The 26,900-nt window shown below is 43.1% G+C and overlaps 1 protein-coding gene across 6 annotated transcripts in view; it reads left to right on the top strand.

Moving 5' to 3' along the window:
- WIPF1 (WAS/WASL interacting protein family member 1) overlaps nucleotides 1-26,900 on the top strand; it is a 118,407-nt gene that overhangs the window by 58,132 nt on the left and 33,375 nt on the right. For 2 of the 6 annotated variants that reach the window (XM_027589620.1, XM_027589619.1), the window contains exon 2: nucleotides 9,213-9,320. The exons of 3 other annotated variants lie outside the window; for them this stretch is intronic. The gene's annotated coding sequence lies outside the window, so the exon portion shown is untranslated. Of the gene's footprint in view, nucleotides 1-9,212; nucleotides 9,321-18,057; nucleotides 18,267-26,900 lie in introns of those variants that run through there. One more of the 6 variants, XM_027589615.2, reaches the window with a different exon arrangement.

Raw genomic sequence — 26,900 nt, 5'->3', positions numbered from 1 at the left:
GGTGTCACATCTTGTCATCTTTCCAAACCTACAGTGTCATCATCATCATCAGCAGCAGCATCATCATCATCTATGTAATAGAGTTATTGTGAAAATTGAATGAGTTAATACTTGTAAAAGTGCCTAAAACGATCCTAAGCACGTAGTAAGGGCACAATAAATGTTAGCTGTTCTTGTTGTTATGGTTAGCATTGGTACCGTAGCATTATTGAACTCTACAGTGCAGCTTAGGTACCTGGAAAACCACGATGTGCCCTCAGGCCCAGAAGATGGGTCATCTCCTCTCTCATGTCCCCCAATTAACTGGCCCAGCTGTTCCTGTCTCGTCTCATTTCTCTGGTGTGACTGCATGACTGCCTGTCCCCACGATTTCCAGTTCATACTTCTGAGATGACGAGGAACCTGACTGCCTCGTCTGAACAGACTTTGGCGTGTGTGGCCAGCTCAGTGTGCTCTCCAGCAGGAAGACTGGCCTCTCCTGGGCCAGGGGCCTGCCCTTGTCCAGTCGGCCTTGGCTGGGGTGGGTTCAGCTGCAGCTGATCTCAGAAGGGAAATGTAGGCACAAAGGAAGCTCTTGTGATCATGGAATTTTAAATTATTCTGCAAAGAGGACTCAGAGAACAAAGAAAGGGTAAAAAAGCAAAATAAAAGCAAAAGCAACGTAACACTTTTGGAGAGACAAGATGACTTTTGGCATTTTCCACCTGCCATCCGATTCATTTTCTAAGGGCCGTTGGTTACTGTTCGGAGCCACAAAGGACATCATGTGACTAAGCAATGTGAAAATGAGGTGAAACCTTAGAGGCCATACTGGAACCTCTGTCTTTCTAGGCCACGACCCTTCCACCTCCGTAGCACCTCATGTGGCGCCTTGTCTACTTCGTGGTGTCTCATTCGAGCCTTTCCATGCCATGGACCAGCAAACCTAAGATGGTATATAAACTGCACATAGAAATGCCAGTGGGCCTTCTAATTATTTTCTGTAGCTGAATGATCCCTTTGGGAAAGCTCATATGGAGGACATGGCCGTCACATGGTGCATGTTCTCAGAGACCATATTTCTTTCACCGTCACTGCCACGGATCTGCATCTCTTCACCCCTGCCCGTGTCTTCAGGGTGATCGGAACAATGACATTTCACTTCCTGGAGCAATAATAATAGGTAAAGTTTATTGTGCCGTTACTATGTGCTAAGGATCGTTCTAGGCACTTTTACTTTTGCTTTAAGACCCACCCTAGCGCTTGAGTTGAGTCAAGTCTGGCAGAAATGGCTGTTTGCTCCAAGGCCTATATAGCTCTGGTGAAGCACTCAGCCGGAAACAGGAAGATGAACCCTTGGGTGGGGGGGGTGTCAGTGCTCACACACTGTGTAGGATCCTTGTTCTTACGGGGCCATCTCTCGTTTCTAGATGCCTATGATTTGGTATTTCTTTGGGCCAGAAAATAACACTGGAAACATGGAACAGAAAGCATTCTATCCCTCATTACCCAATGTGTTTTTTCCAGAGCAGCCCAAAAGGTTATGTTGGGTTTTATGAGCTGCAGAGGACTGCTGACTGGGGCACCACCTAAAGAGACAGTGGCAAAAACGGCAGGTCTTGGAGCTGCCCTTGTGGGCCGGCCTCTGAGCTGAGACAGGATCTCTGCTTCCTGTGCCCAGCTTGAATATGATGGCCAACACTTGAAGACGGAAAAGCATCATTTAAAATATTTTAATTGTCACCACATGTGATCTGGGTACTGAATGTTTTGAACTATAAATCTCAGGACCCAGTTGAAGGTCAACAACTCACAGTTCTGATATTAAAGATCATCACCCTTTCCTGTCTTCTCCCCCTCACAAAAAATGGAAATGAAATAACATAAGTAGGTGTTCTGCTGTGAGGCGAATTTCCTTGAGTGATCAAAAACCAAAGGGCTTTTGGGGGCTTCCTAAACCAATTAGCAATAAAGATGTTCAAATAGCAATACAAAACAGGACTGAAAAAACAATTTAAGACTTCTGATGCATCTAGTGATCTTCTCAACTAAAGTTATTTGAGAATAAAATAAGGATCTTTTTAAGATTTGAGTAGCCGTCATCACCTATTCTCTTGGAAAAGCAGCTGCCTTTACAGAAAACTCCAAATGGTTTTCAAAACCAAATATAATGTGATCTTTGTTGATGGTGTGTCCACTTAATTTGAGGAATATTTTTAAATGCCCAAAAGTTGCAAATTCAATATTGGTCATTTTTGAAGATTGTAGATGAATTTCAGCCCAATGTAGCCCAAGATGTCCTCCTCTCTTAGTTCTGCAAAGAAACCCATGTTAGAGGCCCAGAATTAGCTTCTGATCTACCGGTGGCTTCAGGAAGGGACATCAGACTTGTCATGCCAGCCGAGGTCCAGGGTCCCTCTGTCTCATTGAGAAAGCGGTGCAAAATCCTTTTATAAACGTGTCATTCTGTGTCTGAAGCATTGTGGAGTGGGGTATCTTCTGTAATTCCATCTGACCCCAGGATGGATAACCCTGCCCTTTCATCCCCTTTGGGACAAAACAAAATCACTAGATAATCGCCAACCTTCAGTTTTCCGGCATGTGTGTGCAGCTATGGCCAAGGTAAACTGGTCTCTTGGGTTTATTTTGAGTTGAAATTAGCTGAGCTGTTTGTTTCCTCTGAGCCTTATACAGATGCTTTTTGAACTATCTTTGTGTTTGAGGGATTTTTTTTTTCGTGGTATCAGCACACCACTTCCTCCAAGTCATTACTTTGAAATAGTTTTGCAGAGGGAGATATTCCTGCTGGCTACGAGCCTAAGCAAGCAAAGCAATGACTGAGGGGATGGCAGCAAACCTTTACTAGCGAATTTCATGTTTGCGCATGACTTCATGAAACGACTTCTCATCTGCTAAGTTTGGCAGAGAGGGTGGGCGGGCATCTGAGCTTACTAGTAGGAAGCTTCACTTTGTTAATATCAGCCACTGGCTCCCCCATTTGAATGATTCTCAAAGTTTAGGCTAAAAGAATGTCTTCAGATGACCCTTTGGCTGCTCTCTCTTTCTGAGAATTCCATGGAACTCTTCTAAATGTGGGTTTCTACTTAATCTTTGATACTTCCAGATTCTGTGGTCCTGACAAATTTTGGAAAATGCAAGTTTGTGTAAAGCCATTCTTAACTTTCCTTTTATTAGACTTTCAATATTTTTATTAATGAATGACCTTTGAATGTTGATATACAAAACATACACAGTGCTTTCACCAGCATGTTTTATAAATATTATTCCCTTTTCCATAAATTCATAAATTTCTTTTATCATGAAGATAGTAATATTTTATAGTATCTCAAAAGTAAATCCTAAACCTTTAAGTACTTTTATATTTATGTTGAAGAAAATAAAAGTAGAGAATTAAAATATATAACCTTTTTAATAACCTTACTAAGTTTACAGTGATTTTTATATTCCCAGATTTATGCTTTAAAAAAGTGGTTTGACTTTTATTAAATTCTGATTTTATGTTTTTTAAAAGTACACTTGCTTTTGGGGGAGTAGGAGGAGGAGTTACATTTAAGGAAAATAACCACTGAGTTGACTTAGTCTTTCATGGATTTTTTTTTTAAAGATTTATTTATTTACTTGAGAGAGAGAGAGCATGAGGGGGGGGAGGGTCAGAGGGAGAAGCAGACTCCCCGCCGAGCAGGGAGCCCGATGCGGGACTCGATCCCGGGACTCCAGGATCATGACCTGAGCCGAAGGCAATCGCTTAACCAACTGAGCCACCCAGGCGCCCCATGGATTTTTTTTTTTAAGATTTATTTGTTTGAGAGAGAGCATGCGAGTGCAAGCAGGGAAGGGGGGGCAGAATTGGGGAGAGGGGCAGAGGGGAAGAGAATCCTCAAGCAGACTTCCCACTGAGCGTAGAGCCCCATGGGCTTGATCTCATGACCCATAAGATATTAAATCAAAAGTCAGATGCTTAACTACTGAGCCATCCAGGCTCGCCGCCCCCCCCGCCCTCTTTTTTTTTTTTTTTCATGGACTTTATTTTGGTAAAAGACCAAATTCTAGCAATGCGGTAATGAGTACCAGTTACTTCCCGGAGTTAATATAGTGTACACTGTCTTTGAGCATTTTAGAATAGAGTCATACTATAATTTAAAACTTTTTTTTAAAGCTGCATTTTAGGGCGCCTGGGTGGCTCAGTTGGTTAAGCGACTGCCTTCGGCTCAGGTCATGATCCTGGAGTTCCTGGAGTCCCAGGATCGAGTCCCACATCAGGCTCCCTGCTCAGCAGGGAGTCTGCTTCTACCTCTGACCCTCTTCCCTCTCGTGCTCTCTGTCTCTCACTCTCTCTCTCTCAAATAAATAAATAAAAATCTTTTTTAAAAAAAAGCTGCATTTTAATTTTTAATTTTTTTCAAGACTTTATTTTAAGTAATCTCTACATTCGAACCTACAACCCTGAGATCAAGAATTACATGTTCCACCAACTGAGCTGGCCAGGCACCCCTGAAAAGCTGAATTTTTAAAACTGATGCTACATGTGTCACAGATGGTAATCTTCAGTCAATCCAGAGTAGCACGTATCGCTCTTGTTCTCCATTGATTAAACTTTTACGTGTAGCTTATGCCTTTAAAGATTTTGAGATACTTTATCTTTTTTGTATCTCTCAGCCTTTTTAGAGACTCTCATCTATATTTTCAAGATATGAGAGGGGAGAAAGCAAAAGAAGAAAACCTTATCTCCACATTTGTACAGTCAGAGGTTGAAGAGAATTCAGTAGACACCGCTAGTGGAGAATATTAGAGATGTGCCTCCACAGAGCATTTTGCACCAGGTAGTAGTCTTGGATGGATAGAAAGTTCCGTGTACAGAAGCCTTTGTATTTTAATGAACTTTCACGTCGGTCATCTTCATACTGGTTTTCCGTGAATTCCCTGCCGGCAAGAGTTGGATACTCAGAGTGTTTTCTGTGTGGTATTCAGTTTTGCTGAAACCTTGGCTCTTGGCACGACTACCTTTCACATCAGAGTGCCATCATCTTGCAGTGACTGAACTTGGGCATAATGATAGGAATCGTGGTTTTCTCACTTGCTCAGAGAAATCAGATCTTGCTTCAAGGCCTGTTTTCTCTTGGTTCATTATGTGCCACCTCTGAAAACATTCACAGACCATTACTGTTCTGTTTGCTCCTTAACCACTAGAATAAAGCAGCCGTGAAAATAAGCTCTGCCTTCCATTCCCCGGTTGAGTGAGACCACCCCAAAGGGCTCTTGGGCATCTTCTTAGTGCCCTGAAGAAAAGTCCTGCTCTCTGCAGTGAAGGATTTTGAGATAAGTGGCTTCCCACCCTCCTCCTGGGATATCCATTGGCAGTGAGCCAACGGATTGACAACAACCCTCTCCAGGTGAATGAAAACAAAGCAGTGAGCATAAAATCTATTTACTAATTTCTATTTCTCCTTAACCTTTAGGAGAAACTATTTTTAGGAAGTTTCTGGGGCGTTTTTTCTGAATTTGTGTTCATAGAATCTGGTGATATTTGGAATTGCACAGAAATGCAGAGGTACTCGTGAATGAGAATGGGACCAGCACAAATTGAGTGGACCAAAGCCAGGTTTTTGAAATTTGTCCTAAGTAGATTTGAAAACGAGTTGTACAATGATATAAAACAGAGACTCTGAAATTACTAGTTCTCAATTTTTCTCAATTGTCAAACAGGGTAAATTCTTCATTCTCACATTGCATTGAATTATCCCTCTGTAAACAAAAAGCCACTCTACCTGCTCTGTTTCCTCCTTTACCAAGTAGCACTAACAGAGGACAAGTTTAGCTCATTTAGTAATAGTAATGATAGCTGACATTGTTGAGTGGTTAGTATGCTCCAGGCATGTTACCCCGGAGTGGCTGCCTTTCTCACTTAGATGCATCAACCATCTTCCAAGTCCAGGAGAGGGAACTGTAGGAAGTGAGGAAGAGCCTTTGACTTGGGAAGACCCAATGGGAAGGAGGCCAGAGGAGGTCAGGTGAGCCCGGGTCCTCAGGTGAATCATGAAATCGAGAACGGTAGTTACTTTGAATGACCTCTGCTCAGAAGTTGTTTTTGTCACCAAGTTTTTAATCATTGAAAAAAAATTCTATATTAGATTTTACTTCTTCCAAAATATTTGCTTAATGGTTAGTGAAGACAGTGAAGATAAAGGAAGCTTAGAGACTCATTGGGTCAGCCTACATTACTCCTTAGTTCTTAGGAACTTTAGTCTCGTGAAAGATGGAATGAGGCGACTCAGGGTCCTGAGGATTGTTTTCTGTACTCAGACTTTAGAGGTTCACACATGGGTGCACGTGTATAATAACCATCAGGGCATTCCTACTTCTGCCTTTGAGGCAGGAAGAACTCCAGTAAGATGGGCCCAGACGTCATGCACACTGCTTCTGACGTGGGATGGAGACATTTCTTGAAGTGGTGAAAATTCTCGCAGGCCGTGAAAACTTAGCCACTGTTGCCTTCTCAAAGAATTCTTTTGTAAGTGTGTATCCGTCGGGAACAGAGGCCGTCCTTGATTTATGAAATTTGCTTTATCAGTGCACAGAAATAATCACTGCTTATCCATCCTGTCCCCCAAGGATTACAGATTTTTATTTTGTCTATGAAAAGTCATGGAGAGTTGAGTAATCTTTAGGTTCAGAAGTGGAAGAAATAAGGAGAAGACTAAAATCTTGTGATCAAAAAAATCCAGATAATAGCCAATCAGTGAAGAAGGGTATAGTAATAATGGAGAAGACAGTAAATATATGAAGCACTCTGAGCCAGGCTCACTAATAATAAAAGAAATGAAAATCAAAACTGTCCATACATACAATTTTCATCTATCAAATTGGCAAAGATTTTGAAAAGTGATAATAATAGCAAATGTTGAAAAGAAATGAAGTAGGTACTAATGAGAGAAGAAATGCTACCACTTTGAGGAAATACTTTAACAATATGTATCAAGATCACTGGAAGAATAAACTTCATATCTTCCATCCTAGTAATTATACTCTAGTATATGTATCCGGAGGAAATAATCTGAAATGACCACAGATCTTTAGATACAAGTCTATTAACGTGGTAGGATTTGTAATACTGAAATTGGATGCAGTTTAAATGTTTAACAATGAAAAATAGTTACGTGGGTAATAGACCACACATAAAATGAAATATTCAACTCTTAAAATTGCATTAGGAGAATATTTAACAATATGAGGAAATGTAAAAAAAAAAAGAAATAAAACTGCATATATACCATATGATCCCATTTTAGATACCTACACAGAGAAGAAGAAAAGACTGGAAGGAAATTCCAAAATGCTAACTGGTTTTCTCTGAGTACTAATGGGTCATTTAAAAAACTATTTATATTTTCTAAACATTTCCACGTATGACTTTAATAAGGAAAAAGATATACTGAAGTGAAGGAAGGAAACTGTAAACCATAGGAGAAACTTAAGGAAGTTATCCCCAGACAATGGGACTCTGCTATAGTCTCTCCCTCCAGCCCAGTGTATTCTTTTATCTCAATACAAAGTCCACTAATTCAACATCATTTGGGTTAACAACTACTCTTTCTTTCAAAACAACCTGATTTCCTCCTTCCGTGTTGGTGAGATCATCTTATCCTGGGGAAGGGAATTATGACCTTGGGATAGGAGCCGCTCAGGGTCCTGTGTGGGGTCAAGGGAAATCGCAGGGCCGCCAAGGGGAAGGGAATAGAAGCAGAGGCCGGAGCACCCCGGAGTAATGAGCCCCTCGCGCCACCACCCCCCGATCTCTGAGTCCTTTCCTTTGAAGACTTGGACCTGAAGATACAGTTTAGTCACCTTATGAATTAAATAGACTTATATGGGCTGGCCTGGCAGCATACCCTCATGTTTGTATGGAAATGGTTCTCAAATCAAAATGCCTCCCCGCCCCACAAGGACCTCTGTGCATTTACATTGGAGTCAGCCAAAATGAACACCCACACTGCACAATACGGAGGATAAATCGTATCATCAATTCAGATAGGAGTGTAAAACTCCGGGAGAGCGGAGAGTTTTGTCTGTGGTGGTGGAATGACTGCTGTGACATGATGGCCTAGCATGGCCCTGCTCACTAGTTAGCCATGTAGTCAGAGACACACAGATAGGCTAAGCTGATAAAAAGATCATAGAAAATATTTTTATTTCTAGAAAGCAATTCACTATTTTTGGCTGAAGCAGATTGGCTGAGAGGCTGAGTGGGCCAGGTCGAGGGTAGGCAAGGCATCGATGGCAGAGGGTCAAGTTGGAGAAGCTTTCCTGGAGGAAGATAACCATGGAGACCGGGGGAGGCGGTGCTCGGGACCGCAGGTGCTGTCGGCCTGCATGGAGGTTATGCTAGCAGCTTATTCTTGACCTTAGCCACGGTCCCCAGACAACTACTTATTTGCCTTGTCTAGGACACAACTGCTTCCCAAAAGCCAAGAGTAACGCCCGGCCTGGGATCTGTTTAATTGTTTAGTTTTATTTTATTTTTTTATTTTTTATTTTTTTAATGGTGGTCAGGGGAAAGGTGGGGAGGCCATTGAGCTTTGTTTTTTTTTTTTTTTTTAATTCTGTCCATTTATCTTCCTGAGGGTATCCTACAAACTAAACCACATGTGGTTCTTATACCTCAAATCTTTGTGGCTTGGTATTCCCAAACTAGTCAGTATTTATTTTTATTATTAAAGAACAATTGACGTGCATTATTGTATTAATTTCAGGTGTACGAGTCAATATTTAAATGTAGTCATGGGGTTGCTTTTTTACATAAGCCACTAACTCATCATACTGTCAGAATGGTTCTGAAGCAGAATAAAATGGTCCAAGGCTGAATTAAGCAGCTTCCATGAAGCAGGGGAAGGAGTCATTTAGTCAGCAGTGAGCAAACAGAACAAAACCAAAAACTCATGCCCTTTCCTGGGATCCTGTGGCCCTGCACCCATATCTGGAGTTGAGGGAACTACCTACATGCACTTGGTCCAGGAGGAGTCACCTGCCATTGTCTTTCCTATGTCCTGGTAGGGTAGCCATCCCATCAGAGACAACCTGGAAGTGTTTTTCCAACAGTCTGTTTTCCCAGGCATTTGGAGAATCCAGAGCAGCCAAATGGGAGGCAGAAAGTTCTTGAGAGTAGCAGAATCCCCTGGGAATCTGGGGTCATTGAAGTAGAATAAATTCTGTTTCAGTCAAGCTGCTGAGAGAAGCAGGGTCTGCTAAGGAACAGGAGAAAGAAAGCACCGCGAATCTGTGACCTGTTTGGAAAGAAAGTGCAAGATTCCCTCCCAGGATTGTAGGTGAGTGGCTGTGGTCCCCAGGGCTCCATTCTCCCTCTCCCGGGCTAGATGAGCAGAGACATCTAGCGATGGCTCTCAGCCTTGTCTGGCCCTGCACCCACTCTTTTCCAGTGCCCACTTCACAAACTTCAGTGAAACTCCCTCAATGAAGTAATCTAACTTTACACGTAATTTCCCCCCAAATCTATATAATCTTTGTCTGTAATTAAAAGAAGAAATAGGGCACCTGGGTGGCTCAGTTGGTTAAGTGTGTGACTCTTGGTTTTGGCTCAGATCACGATCTCAGGGTCATGGGATCGAGCCCCGCATCAGTTAAGGCTCCCTGCTGGGCATGGATCCTGCTTAAAATTCTTGCCCTCGGCCTCTGCCCCTCCCCCCTAAGAAAAAGAGAGAGAGGAATAAAAGGAACATAATTTACTATAAAATAACTTCAATTTAGGGGCGCCTGAGTGGCTCAGTCGTTAAGCGTCTGCCTTCGGCTCAGGTCATGATCCCAGGGTCCTGGGATCGAGCCCCGCATCGGCCTCCCTGCTCCGCGGGAAGCCTGCTTCTCCCTCTCCCACTCCCCCTGCTTGTGTTCCCTCTCTCGCTGTGTCTCTCTCTGTCAAATAAATAAAATCTTTAAAAACAAAAACCAAACTTCAATTTGTAAGTGATTAACTACAACTCATTAGCAAACAGAATGAAGTAATTGGCTGAGTCTTTGCATCTCCACCTATAAGCACCGTGAATGGGCAGGTGCACGTTCACACCAACTTCGGTAAGAGGGTACTGCATACCTGGGGTGGCGGTGTCTTTGGGCACATGATCTTCTGGAAGGGGTGAACAACTGTTAGTAGAAATCTGAGCAAAACATAGTATTTCATTTATAGGACAGTTGCATTATTGGAAAATTCAGGGCCTCATACAACAGTGTAATAATTACTTTGAGTTTATATTTAAAATGGAGCCAAGGTCTAGGATCAGATAACTACCAACGGTTTTTTTCCCTACATCAATCTCTTAACAGGACCTTTGAACATCACGTGGGACAGATCTTTACTGAGTGGGCCAGTCAGGTACACTGCAGGCTGTCTAGCATCTCTGGTCCCTGGGTCTGAATCCTAGGAGGGCCCCCACTGTTGTGACACCCACAAATGCCCCCGTTTCCTGTCCACATGCAGAGTGGTCGGGCCTGCCTCTTCCAAGCAGCAGCTGCACCAGCCAGGTCTGGTTTCCGTGCAGTCAGGGGTCCCAGGGGAAGTCTCAGGTCACTGAGCCCTTCCTGCAGTGTTCAGGTCGGTGACGTCCGGCCCAAAGGTGCAGAGCTGTATATAGACTCTTCTGTGGAAGGACTCTCCTGTCCTCATGGTTTCTGTCCTCCAGTGAGAGACACCCGGGTAACCATATAGAGAAGTCTGAATGAGGAACAATATCGCTATTGTCCCTACCCCAGAAATAATTGTAAAGGCCCCGTCCTGGGCTTTGTACCTAAGGATTAGCAACGAAAAGGAACACACAGTTATCCTTATGCCAGTGCTTTCTCCCTAGGTGTGTGCCCAAGTGGATACACAGCAGGATGTGAAAATGGGGGTTTCCACCAGTTTTCCCCTTGAGTTGAAAGAAACTTCTCTCTGTATTTCACATGGGTTTTCCCCTGGGGGCAACTTGCATTGGATGTTGGTGACCAACTGGGAAATTTTTGCATTTTAATTAAATTACCTAAGACAAGGCAGTGGTTTCAAAGGAAACATGAAAGGTCTTTCCACATATAATCAGCATTTGTCCCTCGAAGACATGAAGTTAGTGATGTTCCGATGTCAGCATTGGTTGTTGTTTGTTGTTTGCTGAGTATACAACTCCATACAGATGGTCTGTATGGAGAAACAGGGCTCTCCTTCAGGTGCTCAGAACCCAGTGTGCCGGACGGCCGGTCCTCAGGGAGAAAATACAAATTGGTTGAATATGAATTTGTGAACCCAGTATGGGACTGTTCTTGCTGGGTAGTCATGGGGTCGCTTTCTTCCCACTGTGAATGTGGGTCTCCCTTTCTCTTTCCAAGCAAGTCACCTCATCATTTCCTGACTTAAGGGGCCGTGTCATATCCCTGACACTGGCGAAGAAGCCTGCTTGAGAAAGAGTTGTTACATGTGTTGGCAGGTCCCCACGTTGTCATTCTAAATGGCTGTCCTGTGTCAACAGCTGTCAGGAGAAGAGCCTTCCTGGGTCCTTTTGGAGGAAGAACCCAGCATGTACCTCCTCCACCCTGGCACCACCCCCCCGCCCCCCCACCTAGAGCCAGGTGTGTGGCAGCCTACTCCCAACCTCAGGTTAAAGGAAGGATGAAACTCAACTTGGAGTTAGAAGCTTTTAAAGTCCATTTACAACTATTTCTCAAGCCCCGGGGCTATGTCAGACACTGCTCTGAAGCAGCTGGCGGACAGCAGTGAGCAAGGCAAACTCTGCCCTTGCCGGGCTCCTCCCGTAGACCAAGCACAGAGAGCGCGGAATGTGAACGAGTGAGGGGAGCGAGCCATAACACCAGGAGAAAGCTGTCCTCACAAACACGCCAGGACCAAGGGGTGGGCCAGGGGCCAGGGGTGAGGCGTGAGGAGAAGCGGTGCAGGAAGTAGATCAGAGGGAGACTGTCAGATCCCACGGGGCCTTGCTAGTCCCTGCAAGGACTTTAGATTTTACTCGCTGAACACTGGAAGGCCTCCGAAGCTTTTGAGTCTGTGAATCCTTTCTGAACCCCTAGGTTGAAGGTATTATATACCATTTACCTTGGCTGAGGATTCAAGTCTGGTGCTAGGATTGTCAGCATTACAACTCGGAAGGAGAAGCCAATTTGGGCTCTTTAATTCTACTGGCCCCAAACCCAAAACTACCTAGCCAATGCCCTGTTTTAAGAGATGGCTCCAAGCAGGACAAAGTCTTCCTAGCCCTGAAGCTGTAGTCCAGCGACTCCCCCAGGACTGCGGTTATGTGTGAAGTGTCATCTGTATATCCTGCCAGGGGAGAGGATGAGTTAGGCCGGGCTCCTTCTCAGCAGGCCACGCCATCCAGAGTTGTATTGTCTGGTATGGTAGAGGCTCTTGGGCACTTCAGATGTTGCCAGTAGTAAAATGCATACTTATTTTTGAAGACTCAGTGTGAAGAAAAGAATGCAAAATGCCTCCTGAATACCTTTTTATTGTGAGTACATGGTGTAATGATATTTTTGAAATAGGGTGTTAAATAAAATACAGTACTATAATTTCACTTTTTAAGCTCTTTATAATGTAGCTAGTAGCAAATCTAGAACTGTACTCAAGGCTTCTGTATAGTTTGACATCCAGCATACAACGGTAGATGGAGAACGATAGAGGAATTTTGTGATTAAACTCACATTTGGAGGAGAGAATGAGTCTCAGTCGCCAGTCTCTAGTATATTTTATAATGCACTGAATGGGTCTTTGGAGAGACAGTGGGGTATCAGGCTTCTCCTGTATTCCAAACGTATTTCCTGATGTGGTTCTTACGTTTTGGCCCTACTTTATCTAATGTTAGCGTAGCATAGAAATTTTGACTTTTCCAAACCACAGGGTTCCAGATTATTTGACTCTCCGCCATCTTGGTGGCAGATCACCGGCGAAAAAGGCTTCTAATAGAAAGCTGTAATTTTTTTTCTCTCTGTGCTTCCAGCCAGTTTCAGTCTAAATTACCTCTTTTCTGTAGTTCTTACTGAAGGCTGCAAGAACTAGCCAACACATGCCAACATTCTGACTGTTTCCTCCAGATCCTTTAATGGTGCACCATCCTAGGCTCACGGACTTAGGAGGCCAAGGATTCAGTAGGTGGCAGCATAAGCCTCAGTGTGACCATCATGTAACAAGGATGCCAGTGTCCTAGCCCAGCAGAGCCTGCACTAGCCTTCACTGGACTTTAAATCAGTCACTTCTGCATTTTAGGGTTAGTCACATTCAACACTCACTTCTTTTTTTTTTAAAGATTTTATTTATTTATTTGACAGAGACACAGCGAGAGAGGGAACACAAGCAGGGGGAGTGGGAGAGGGAGAAGCAGGCTTCCCGCGGAGCAGGGAACCCGATGCGGGGCTCGATCCCAGGACCCTGGGACCATGACCTGAGCCAAAAGCAGATGCCTAACGACTGAGCCACGCAGGCGCCCCAACACTCACTTCTGGTACCAATTTCTATGTCACAAGGATGTTTGTATTGCCAATGATAGAAAACCTGATTATGCCAGTTCAAGCAAAATAGAGAATTTGTTTGTTAATGTAAAATAAACGTCCAGGAATAGGGCTAGCTTCGGGTACAGATGGATTCAGCCAACAAGATCAGTAGCTGGTTTTTCTCCATCACTCCCCCTTCCGATTCCCTACTTTGTTGGTTTCAGTTTCAGACCCCATGTGGTCAAAGGATGAGTGTGGCCATTTCAGCCCCCATATCCTCACAGATCCCAGTCCAGCCCATCTGGCAGAAATGCCCTTGCCTCAGGCCACAAATTCCCTTGGTTCTAATGAGTTCACAGGCCATCGCTCAAAAAGTCTTTAGGGCCAAATGAATGCAAGGCTCTGATTAGCTGGCCCTGAATCACATGCTCTTCCTGTATTTGCAGTGGGAACAAAAGCCTCTGGACCCACAGGTCTGAGAGTGACGGAGAGATGGGTCTCCAAACGGAAATTGAAGGACATAGTTATAAGTAGGATGAATTAGTGCTGAGCTGCCAAAACAAATGGAAATATAGTGCCGATTTTTCCCCAAGTAGGATTATACCAATTTCTACTAACCTGGCATTGAATAGTACAGACTTGTTTTCAATTTCTCTGTGTTGCTGAGATTTTTTTTTTTTTTGAGAGAGAGAGAGGAGAGAAAAAGAGAGGGAGTGCACAAGCAGAGGGGCAGAGGGAGAGAGAGAATTCCAAGCAGTTCCCACCCAGTGCATAGCCGGATGCAGGGCTCGATCCCATAACTCCAAGACCATGACCTGAGCTGAAATCAAGAGTCGGCCGCCCAACTGACTGAGCCACCCAGGAGCCCCTTTCTGAAATTATTTTTAAATGACCCAACCTCTCTGTAACTGTACTGATTATTTTGGGGGGAAGAGGGACATTACTTTGTTTCTGCTCCTTTAAATCATATAATTCCCATATTTTAACGTTTTGAAAGTAGATTTCCTCATACAATAAATGCATGTATTTAATCGGGTATGGTTTCTCTTTCCCCCTAAAAAGCTTTAAGGGCGGCATTTTGCTATTGAGGAAGGTGTGTCAGAATTGAGAAAACCCTATTCTAAAACATCTTTCGACTACCAGGGCAAAAACCATGCTCTTACAGTTAGTTATGGAAACACAACTTGGAAAACCAGAATTATAAGTGAACAAATCTTCTCTTATGTTATACATGTTGATTCAGTCAGCGTTGATTGGGGGTCACCACAGGAAGGTTGTAGGCTGTGATCCTTTACCACTTTTCCCAGACTGGTGAGAACTGTGCTCTTGTTTTATAATCTGTCTGCTCTTGGTTTTGTATTTCTGTACATTAATATGGAGGATTCCTCACCTGATTGGTCCAAGAGCTTACTGATTATTGTTTTACTCTACCATTAAGCTCAGATTGGTCTGCCAAGCCCGCTGTGGGCTCATGGGCTTCCCTGCTGATCTGTGCCATCCTTCCTCTGGAAAAATTCCTTTTAACTTAAATTTTCCTGAGAAGAGGTTTCGAGTCTAGCCTTGGCATTCCTTATTCACTATTTGAGAGGAAACAATTTTTTTTTAAAGATTTTATTTATTGGGGCGCCTGGGTGGCTCAGTCGTTAAGCGTCTGCCTTCGGCTCAGTTCATAGTCCCAGGGTCCTGGGATCGAGCCCCGCATCGGGCTCCCTGCTCGGTGGGGAGCCTGCTTCTCCCTCTCCCACTCCCCTGCTTGTGTTCCCTCTCTTGCTGTGTCTCTGCCTGTAAAATAAATAAATAAATAATCTTAAAAAAAAAAAAAGATTTTATTTATTTATTTATTTTGGGGGGCATGTAAGCAGGAGGAGGGGCAGAAGGGGAGAGAGAGAGAGCATCTCAAGCAGACTCCTGGCTGAGCGCAGAGCCCAACATGGGGCTCGAGCTCATGACCCTGAGATCAGGACCCGAGCTGATACCAAGAGCCAGAAGCTTAACTAACTGAGCCATCCAGGCACCCCAAGAGGAAACAGTCTTAAGGTCTTTTTTTTTTTTTAAGATTTTATTTATTTATTTGACAGAGAGAGACAGTGAGAGAAGGAACACAAGCAAAGGGGGTGGGAGAGGGAGAAGCAGGGAGCCTGATGTGGGGCTTGATCCCAGGACCCTGGGATCATGACCTGAGCCGAAGGCAGATGCCCAACGACTGAGCCCCCCAGACGCCCCCAGTCTTAAGGTCTTAAGGGGATGTTATATTATGGAAGAAGTTTTAGGAGGTATGATTTTCTTTTTCTCATTCAACATGAATGAAAACGAAATTTGAGCACCTACCGAGAGTGTCGGAGGCGGTTCTAGATGCTGAAACGACAGCAGGAAGGAAGGTCCCCATCCTCATGGAGCTTGAATTCTAGTGGGGACATGCAAGTACACAAACCATTAAATTGATGAAAAGAATGTCAAGTGGTGACACGTGCTGTGTGTAAACGAGAACAGGCCCAGAGATGGGACACGAGGAGGGGCATTTTTGCTGACAGCTGAGGAATGAGAAGGAACCAGAAGATGAGTGTGCTGGGGGGAGGTCTTACGAGTCTAAGGCCCCGAGATGCAAATGAGCTGGATGAATTTAAGGAACAGAAAGAGCTGGAAGGTAAATTAACAAGAAGGGATGTTACTTGAGATGAGGTCAGAGGGCTAGGGTGGGGCCAGATATGGGTTCTTGCGGGCTCCTGGCCGAGTTTGGACTTTTTAAGTGGAATGAGAAACCACTGGAGGATTTTAAGCAAGGGAGGAATGTTATCTGACTTATATCCTATGGTGGCTAGTAGACACCTCATAAATGTGTCCAAAGTTGGCTGTATTTATACTTTTTCGTTAAAGATGAAAATAGAACCAAACTCTAGACAACTGCTCCCTTGTGTGTCTTCGGGGCTGCAGCCTACTGAGTGATTCTACCTCCTAACTGAGCCATCCCTGATGGAGGGGACTGACGTGAACTGTATGTGTACTGCATGGTGAGGGTGTATTTGTGTGCGTGCATGTATATGCAGTGCCCTACTGAGAGAGCTTCAAAATAATTCTGAAAATGCATCCTATTGCCCATGTTCCCTTTTTAGACCTAACTAGAGTTAGACTTCTCAAAGGTTCACTCAGGCATTCACTTGGTAGTTGATCAAGTTTTCTGTTTTCCTGAGGTTAGTGGAGGGGGAAGGAGATGCTAGCCGCAGGCCTCCACCTCTGTCGGGTGCCCCACACCTGCACGTCAGATGGCAGGACTCTCCATTCCTAATCCTTCAGTGCTCTACTTCCAGGAATTTTGCCATGGTCCCGCGTCATAAAATTCTACTCATGCAGCTAGATTTATATCTCAAGAACTTAGAGTCTGGAGGAGCCGTAGACATCAACTATCCCAGTACTCCTCAGTAGGAGTACTGTTGGTATTTTGGGTGAGACTATCCAAAGCATCCTAGGAAAAGCCACATTCCTGGTTCCACCCCTGCATCCTACAGAGCCCCCCATCCAACCCACCGCTTCTCACCCCAACTACAAATGAGTCCACGCAGTTCCAGTGAATTGAGAACTACTGGTCTACCCGGTCCTGTCATTTTACAGGGAAGGGGGAATAGTAGGCAATTTGTGGGCTCTTCACGCCTTTTCCTTCTGAACCCAGCACAGTCAGGACCCAGAGTTCTAATTTTACAATGAAGTTAGTTTTTGAAACTTGCCTCTGTTTTTCATTCTTTTGACTGATAACTTTTTTGTTCTCAGAGTTTTTCTTCTGATCTACATGCTATGCGTTGCAAATACAAGTCTGAACCTTTCAGATGGCTCAAGAGAAAATGATGAGCATTTTCAGAATATTTGTGCATCACTCAAGGTTTTGTACATGTAGTCAACATTGCCTCTCCACTTCTTAGGGTCTTTTAATAATGAGAAATCTGCCTTTCCTCCTTCTGCACTCATTATCTCTTGTGCTTTTATCAAGCATCTTCTGGGAGAGTTATTGTTATCTCGTTAAGTATGGAGGACAGAAACAAAACATTCTGACACAGAAAGCTCTGGATCTTCACAGGACTTGAGCTGTGGATCATTTATCCTGACTTGGGCACCAAGCTCACGTTTCAAAACATTTGCCTTCATACACTTGACCAACTCTCTTCACCTGCATCTGTGACTTTCTCTCTGCACACTTGAATGCTCTGTAGATGAGGAAGAATCATTACCCTAATTATTGGTGTAGCTGAGAGCTTTTAGTGCCTGGTGACTCTTTTCCTTAATACTAAATGGTATAGTCAATATTGAGAGTGATACTTTCAAGCCGCATTTTCCTGAAGGAATCTGAGGCTCTGTGAATAATTATTTCTGTGCAGGTATCTAGAATAATGTTGGCCTGCCAGCTGGATGGACATCCTGATCGCCTCTTGTCACTGTACCATACAGATATGTTACACCTTGTGGAAAAGAGAAACATTTAATTTTTTTAATTTAGGGTTTTTTTTCTCTTGCTTGCTTCTTAAGTAAAGCCAATCTAGTTTCTTTTTCTGCAGCAAAGGAGGAAGGAACAAACAACAAATTAATCAGACAGGAAGTGAATAACCGCAGAAAGACGTCTGCCTCTGACTCAGTATGTCACATTTAATAAGAGGCCAGAGCTTGTCCAAAATGGCTGTCCAAAAACGACCCCACACTTGGGTTGGAAGATGATGCCTTTTTCAAGGACGGTTTTCTCTCTGGGCTCACATCTTGCTTGTCTGTCTACCTGTGTCCCCGGTCATGCCTTCCTACGATGTTCTTTAATGGTAAGAAAAGTTATATTCAAACTAAATGTGTTTCCTTTATCAGCTAGAGGGAAGACTGAAATGGCTTTTAATGGGCCATAGTATGTTGAGATAGTTTGATTTTTCAGTAGAAGACCATGTAATCTATTCCTGTTGTAGAGAATGCTAGTTTCACACTGTGGTGATTGTGGGCAATTCATAACTTGTGTATTGTACCAAAAAGTAAGCAAGATTTTCAGTAGAATTTTTCCTGACTACTGGACAAGTTTGGATCCACAGGAATTTTTTTTTCCCCATTTAAAATGTTTTTTTTTTCTGTAAGTATAGCCTTTCAATGTGTGGTACAGTTGTCCACGCACTGCTTTTGAACTGTTGCTTTGGCGAGTAGCAGTAAATACTTTTAAAGTAAAGGGAGTCATTAGAAACTTCAAAGGAAAGTACCATTTCTGTTGCTACAGATACGTCACTTAAATTCAAATCCCAAATTAAACCATTTCTAGACAGAGTATTTTAGGAAGAAGACAGTCTGTCTTTAGAATCTTTCTATTCAACCCCCTAACAGTGCAGTGCATAGCTACTTCTGCTAGTCAAATTCTGTAGCATTTGTTATAACTATTTACAGCTAATATGATTAACATTTTGTCATAAAATATTGTAACTTAAAATTTTCAAGCAATGTACTGAGACCTACAGATTAGGATTAAGGAAAGTTTTTTGTATCAAAAAAATTTTTTTTGCCTCCAGGGCAGGAAGAAGTGACTTGACATATTCCTTTTTCCCCATGGAGAAATATAAAATACAGCTTTAAAATATTAAGAGGGCACATAAAAATTTAGTCAATAAGTATAAGTTCTTTTAAATAATTCAATGGTATAAGTAGTGTATATGGTAGAAAATGGAGAAGTGGTAAAATGGAGGAAAGGCTTCAGGAAGATTCTGATTAAGGAAAGTAGAACAGCTTGGTAGAGAGAAAGACAGATGAGTGAAAAGGCAAGAGAGAGAGTAAGTGCATAGCGAGAGGAAGGTGAGAGGCTGGGAAAGGCAGGAGGTCAGTCGGTGTGGAAGCCATGTCCTTCCTCGTGATTGGAATTGTGGGTCTTAAGTATTTCCCATTAACTTCATAAAGTTGTGTTGCTTCTGAACTGGAACTTCATCTAGTCAAAACTCTTTCTCTTATAGTCTAAAGAGGTTTAAATGATTTATTTAGAATCACAGTCAGGTTTTCACTGTTCTTTGAAAAGTTCAGACACGACTTAATTGTTCATAGCTCCTGAACTGCTCTAATATTTAAACTTTTAAGGATTATACAGATGCCAAATAAACTGCAATATTCAGAGAATTCCCCATGATAAAAATGATTCCCTGGGGTCTAGCAGCAGTTTCACCCTGCTCATTGATGACATTAGATTCTAGATCTGGCCTGTGGGCTAGAAGTTGCCCAACCTGTGCTAAAATGTAAGAGGAAGTGAGCTCCCTAATTTCTGGACCTTTCAAGCTTTTCTGCCCTTTTGAAGTCTGATTAACATTTCATGAACATGTCATTTACTTTGTAAGTTTCTGTTTAAATTGTGGGACATTTCTGCTTTAAGGTTGGACTCACTTTTGTTTATCCAAACTGCCATACATTTATGTCTTGTTGAAAAGAGCATTTCCCTTGAAATATCATAAATACCTCTGTCTGTATTTTGCAACCCTCACTCCTGAAAATTAAACTGAAAAAAATATACTAGAATAAAGAATGCCTTAATTAGTATGCTTTAAAATGCACTTTATACACATCTCCCTTCACCATTCATCTGTAATACGGAGGTTTGCATGGGTGTGTACGTGTGGGCCAGGGTTTAAATCAACTTATGGTTTCTTTCTCTTGACTAAATAGCAGGGAAAGACAATAACATTTATTGAGGACTTGCTACATGCTAGGCTCTTTTCCTTATTTTATTTTAAAAAATGGCTAATACTTATTAAGCATTTGCCTGATTTAACTCTTGAATAACACTACGGAGTAGGTACCATTACCCCCATTTTATTGTGGGAACTGGATTTAGGCTATGTAATTTGCCCAAGGCCACTTAACAACTAAATATAAAGAAGTTTCCTATATTTTCAAGAGCTTCTTTCATAAATGCAGTGGAGAGGCAACTAGTTGCCCTCTTCCAGTCCTGAGACTCTGGGATTACAAATGCTTTGTTTTAAACGTCAAAGCAACAGTATCTTTAAAGCAAATACCCTCAAGGAAGACATTTTCCTTCCTAAGTCTTTTGGCCTTTTCAGAAGTAAATTTGGTGACACACTTGCTTATATTACAAGACTACTCTTTCAATGATAAAATGGATTAAATATATTGAGTGTATTGACATATATGCTGGGAGCGTGGACACAGGGGTAGATCTTAATCCTCTGGTAAAACGAAATGTGGTGCTGAGGATTTAAGGAAACTCTAGCTTTTTGGGGCACCTGGGGGGCTCAGATGGTTGAGCCTCTGCCTTCGGCTCGGGTCACGATCCCAGGGTCCTGGGATGGAGCCCCACATCGGCCTCCTGGCTCGACGAGGAGCTTGCTTCTCCCTCTGCCTCTGCCTCTCCCCCTGCTCATGCTCTCTGCCTGTCTCTATCTCTGTGTCTCAAATGACTACATAAAATCTTAAAAAAAAAAAAAAACCTCTAGCTTTAAGATTTGATCCCCTTTGATAGAATACTTAAGGAGGGCACGTGCTGCATGGAGCACTGGGTGTTATATGAAAACAGTGGATCGTGGATCACCACATCAAAACCTAATGATGTATTGTATGGTGACTAACGTAACATAATAAAATTAAAAAAAAAAGAAGAGATGGGAAATAGTGGGAGGCAACGTGATACTTTTTAGTTCTGTGGATAAGGTAGAGATGGGCTCCTTTCCTTTTGCCACAGCTAAACAATGACTTACCTTCATTGTCTCACTTTTCAAAGGGTTTGGATGTGTATCAATTTGCATTAAGTTTTTTAAAAAATATTTTATTTATTCATTTCAGAGAGAGAGAGAGAGCAGGGGGAGGAGCAGAGGGAGGGAATCTCCAGGAGACTCCCTGCAGAGTCCGGAGCCCAACTCGAGGGGAGGAGCTTGTGGGGCTCAATCTCAGGATCCTGAGATCAGGGCCTGAGCCGAAATCAAGCGACAGATGCTCAACTGAGCCACCCAGGCGCCCCTATAAATTGCATTAACTTTTAAATTAAACATGTATGACAGCAGATTAAAAAAATCATTTTACTTCACAACCTTGATTTCCCAACAGTTACTCTTACAGTAAAATTTTGCATTTGTGTGCTACCAATCCTGACGTGGCAGATGTTTCAAAATGTCTTCTCTGAAAAATGCCTTTCCCACTCCCCCTCCTCCAAATTAACCAACTGTTTACCTAAAAGAACTCTAAAAGAGGTATTTTTGAAATAGCCAAGGGCGCTCTAAACATAGCAAGACACGAAGCCTTACCATTGAGAAGACAACCTAGGAGCAGGATTCGCATCAGTTATTGTCTTAAGTGATGTCTGTATTTTGACAAGTAAAAGAGCAAGTACATTTTGAGAAATGAGGGGTTCTGTGGAGAGAAAGCGTGTGTTGCAGCTCGGATTGAGAATTAGTGACAACTAACTGGTGAGGCTGCTGCTTTGCTTACAAAGGAAAGCTTGTTTCTCTTCTCCACCTTGTGCTTCCTCTTGGGTTGAGCACTCTTGTTTTTCCTCTTCTTGCTGATTGCCTCATTGCCTGCAGCCCTCTGAGCCTGGGCCAGAGGAGAGGAAGAGTAACAATAATAGAAGCAAACTTCACGCAAAGATATTAAAACTTTCCAAGATGGCCAAATGTGACAGGCTGGGACGGTGGGGGTGGGGGTGGGCCGGGGCGCAGAGATGTTGCACTGTGACTTGTATCATAAAATAGAAACTACAGGCAAGTGCAGCTGTGAAAAGATTGTGCTGAAGAAACAGGATGGCTGTGGTTTGCTGTGAGCATCAATTTTCCTGTTGAGCATTTTTACAGGAAGTTGAAGAACAAAGTCAACTTCATCTTAGTCTAATGGTTTTCAGATCTTAAACACATCCAACTAAGTTTGCATCATGCAGGACTCTCTAAAGAGTAGAATCCATCAGAATTATGAGTAGGAATCCCAAAATGGGCTTTTTTTAAATTCAAGATTTTAGCAGCGATTTGAGTTTGCTAAATGATTTTATTTTTACAGTGTAACCTGGAGTGGATTCCTTGCCTTTATAATGAATGCTTCTGCAGTAATTTTTTTAAGGTTGTAATAACTCAATATGAATTTAAGAGCCTTTTCTTATTAAACACTGTTGAGTTATATATATTATAACTTTCCTTCTATTAATATTTGTTGGTCAAATGTGCATGTGTGTGTATATATATGGGGGGTAGGGGTATGTGTGTGTGTGTTTATAAGCTGGAAGGACATACCTGAAAATGTCAAGGATATCTCTAAATTATTTCTATTATTAACCCCAACCCCTTTTCACCTAAAATTTAATTATTATTGAAAGCTTCTTTCAGTGGTTAAATACAACCACCATGTTTTAGTTTCATCTTTGTGTTGTCAGTCTTTATTTTTTTTTTAAGATTTTATTTCTTTATTTGACAGAGAGAGACACAGACAGAGAGGGAACACAAGCAGGGGGAGTGGGAGAGGGGGAATCAGGCTTCCCGCCGAGCAGGGAGCCCGATGCGGGTTTCGATCCCAGGACTCCGGGATCATGACCTGAGCTGAAGGCAGAAGCCCAACAACTGAGCCACCCAGGCGCCCCTGTGTTGTCAGTCTTTAAAATACAACAGCCAGTTATTTTACCAGCAAATAGGGTTTATCTGGGAATGGCAGAAGAATTGCAGTTCAGGACATGCAAGCTATGGCAAAATCATAGGCAAACCCAGAGATCAAAGGAGAGAAAGGTTACTTTACAGAGAAAAAGGAGGAAGTTGGGACAGCTTTGAATGAAAGCGCATTGAAGGAAAGTCAGAGTTCAGGTGGTGACAGTTTCTCATTAGCTGAATTATGATGGTTTTTCATTGGCTGTGCTATTGCTGGGCAAGGAGAAAAATCTTCCTTCCTCCTTCTGGGGTAGTAAAGTAGCCTTCTTCCTATTAAAAAATGCAAGGTACGCTTCTTCCTGTTGGGGTCTGCAATTGAGGACAAGTTAGTAGGGTCTGACAGCTCCCTTTTCTGGCCTCCTGACTTCATTTTAAATGAGGTTTCCATTATTTAATTCCACATTTCCCCCTTTTGGTCAAGATTTTTCCTTAAAAGTATCAGTGATCAAGAATTGGCTCATCTGGCAGCACCTGGGTGGCTCAGTCGGTTGGGTGTCTGCCTTTGGCTCAGGTTATGATCCCGGAGTCATAGGATTGAGCCCCATATAGGGCTCCCTGCTCAGCAGGGAGTCTGTTTCTCCTTCTCCCTTCGCTGCTCCCCCTGCTTGTGCTCCCTCTCTTGATCTCTCTGTCAAATAAATAAATAAAATCTTTAAAAAAAAAAAAAAAGAGTGGGCTCATCCTTAGCCCTCACTGCCAGAAAGGACCTTTACTGGGCATCCTGTCCCATATCAGAGGGTAAGTGCATAGCAGTTGGAAACCATTTAAGGCCACATTTGAGTAACAAGGAAGGTTAAGAGGGAGAACCCACAGGCATTTCCCATCCAAAGTCTGTATCTTGTCAAGGTTGTTCACATTAGAGGTCATCTTGAGGGGCCCTTTCCACCTTATCGGGTATCGTTCCTACAAAGTTTTGACAGGCAACAGATACAAAACCTTAAAATAATTATACAAAACATAATTAAAAGCAACATGACAATTTCAAATTATATGATGGTTCTGAACCGTGATCCTGGGCCTGAAGGTAGCCAACCGAACAGATCAAAGGAACATGGAGAATTAGATGAAACCTGTTGTAGCCAGTGTGCCTGTTCTCTAAATTTGTGCCATTGGGTTTCTACTTCCCCAGAGGAGCTTATCCCTGTGTTTACTATCACCCAAATGCTTCCTTGCTCAGCAAGCAGGTAATCGAGGGCTCTGTGATTATCCCTAACTACTTTATTTTTTTTTAAAGATTTTTAAAATTTATTTATATGAGAGAGCATGAGAGGGGGGAGGGTCAGAGGGAGAAGCAGACTCCCCAATGAGCAGGGAGCCCGATGTGGGACTCGATCCTAGGATGCCAGGATCATGACCTGAGCCGAAGGCAGTCGCTTAACCAACTCAGCCACCCAGGTGCCCCTATCCCGAACTACGTTAGCCAGTGAGTTACATGATCCTTGTGGGGCCGCTCCGGCTTTGACTATGGAATCAGCCAGCTCTCCTAATGTCAGGGAGAGATGTCTGATCATGCGTTCATTAGACTGAAGGGTGAAGGCTCTCTTTACAGAGGCAAACCCGAGCCATATGCACCTCCTAGAAGTTCTCATTTATTGCAGCCATGAAAGTTTAGTGAGGTGGACCATTGGTAAACTGCTCTTTTGTTGAGGAGAAAACAGAGCTCAGTGAGTACAGCAGGAGCACACCGTCCTCTCATCCTCCAGCTGTCAGGACAATGAGTTGCCCAAGCATAGGGGCCATTACCAAAGCCTCCACATACAGAAGAGTAGCCAAGAGCTGCACATAGGGCTGCCTCATAAGTATGAGCATTTCTGGACCCATTTGTCTATGTAGAGGCATTAGCATCATTCAGCCCAGACTCAAATACCATGTTATCACATACGGAAAGTCTTCCTAAACATATAGATATGACAGCCAGCTTACCAATGGTCTAACTTACACTGGCTGTGCACAATGTCCTTTATATATATGTATATTCAAGAGAGCTCATTTCTCCAACCAAAGGTTGGGTTAAATTGAGGCAGGGAGCAAGGGTGTATGGATATAGTATTCTAGCCTTATGAAAGGGACCTGAGGAACAGTTTAGGCATGCAGTAGCATATGGGATTCCAGCAAAACTACTGATAGGATAAGCTAAGGGGTCACTGTGGTCCTGGACAGATCAAGGTTTCTGGTAACAATCAGAGGCATTTCCTCCTTTTGTAATAGATTAGGAAATGTGGATAAGAGCACTATCTGTCCAAGGCAGAAGGGGAGAAAATATAGTAAGAAGTAACAAAGAGAAAAGGATATATAGGCCTGGGGCAGCAATCTTGGGAAGGCTGTCTCTGTTGTCACCTCTTCCGTGCCCCAAAATCTTTACTTTCAGACCACCAATTGGTGTGCAGGTCCAGTCAGGGTTTGGTGCCTTCTTTAGGTGTGATGTGTGAATCTAGGAGTCTATTCCCGGAAGTTTGGTGTGGCACAAGGGTTGGCTAACAGTACCAAGAGGGGCCCTTCCAATGAGGTGTTTTTTCTTATGGAGGTGTCTTTTCCAACAGATGAAATTTCTGGGTTGCAACTGCCATGTGGTATTTAAGATCTTCATCTCCCGGGAGCTGTGAAGATATTGTTCTGTTAAAGCTGGGCCCTTTTCAACAGAAGCAACTAGGCTTTTACAATATTGAAGTGTATCTCCTTTCATCAGCTGTCAAAAGAGGTGGGAGCCAGATGCATCAGGCACCCTGTGACATTCTCAAAGGATGACAGTTTATGAGTTCCAAAGGGTTGGATTCAGAGATTTAGAGGGATCAACAGCAATACTTTTGCCCAGGTTATTTGAAAGGTCTCTACAAATTTTACCAACTGAGTCTTTTTTTTTCTTTTCTTAAGATTGATTTATTTTGAGAGAGAGAGTGCGCACACACGTGCGCACATGCAGGGGGGAGGGGCACTGGAAGAGGGAGAGAGAGAACCTCAAGCAGACGTCCTGGTAAGCTCAGAGCCAGACACAGGGCTCGATCTCATGATCCTGAGATCATGACCTGAGCCAAAATCAGGAGTCGGATGCTTAACCAAATGAGCCACCCAGACACCTCACCAGCTGAGTCTTAATAACGTTATTTGTGCATTGGACTAGCCCTGGGGATTTAAGGTGGGGAGCACAGTGAAAGTGCTGAGGCACCCGCCACTCAGCACAGACCTGTTGAAGCACTTGCTCGGTAAGTGAGTTCCTGGGTCACTATGGAGCTCAAGAAGGGTTCCCCAGGAAGGAATAATCTTTTCTAATAGGATTTTAGCCACAAAAGTGGGGGTAGCCTGGCTAAAGGGAAAGTTTCCAACCCAGCAAGAAAACGTACAAACCATGACTAAAACATATTTTTATCCATGAGATGGGAGGAGCCGAGTAAAACCTATCTGCCAAACCTCTCATGGTCCAACGGAGAATTTAAAAAATGCCTGGGAGCAGTGTGGATGTGACTCCCAAGATCGCATCTTAGACAGGTAGGACAAGCAAGGTGTGCACTTTTGCAGCCTTATGGATGTTTCCCCACCAGTATTATTTCATAAAGTCTCTCATTTTATCAGTAGACCAAGGATTTCATGCATGTACAGCAGTTAGCAATGGGAATTTTAGAGTCTTTGGCAGGACTGCATTGTTATTTGGTTCAAGCCAGAGTTCTGTCTGTTTTATTGAACCAGCAATTATTAGATTTCCAATATTGTTTTTTTCCTCTCTGGGGCCAGTTGTTGGGTATCTCTTGTCAGTTTTTGGAGGAACATCCTTTTGGACCATGACTGAGGTTTGGTTATTGGTTCCTTTAA

Source organism: Zalophus californianus, chromosome 3 (assembly GCF_009762305.2).
Source record: "Zalophus californianus isolate mZalCal1 chromosome 3, mZalCal1.pri.v2, whole genome shotgun sequence".
NCBI classification, from domain to species: domain Eukaryota; kingdom Metazoa; phylum Chordata; class Mammalia; order Carnivora; family Otariidae; genus Zalophus; species Zalophus californianus.
The sequence above is the reverse complement of the archived record's forward strand: the minus strand, read 5'-3'. Positions and strand labels throughout refer to the sequence as shown.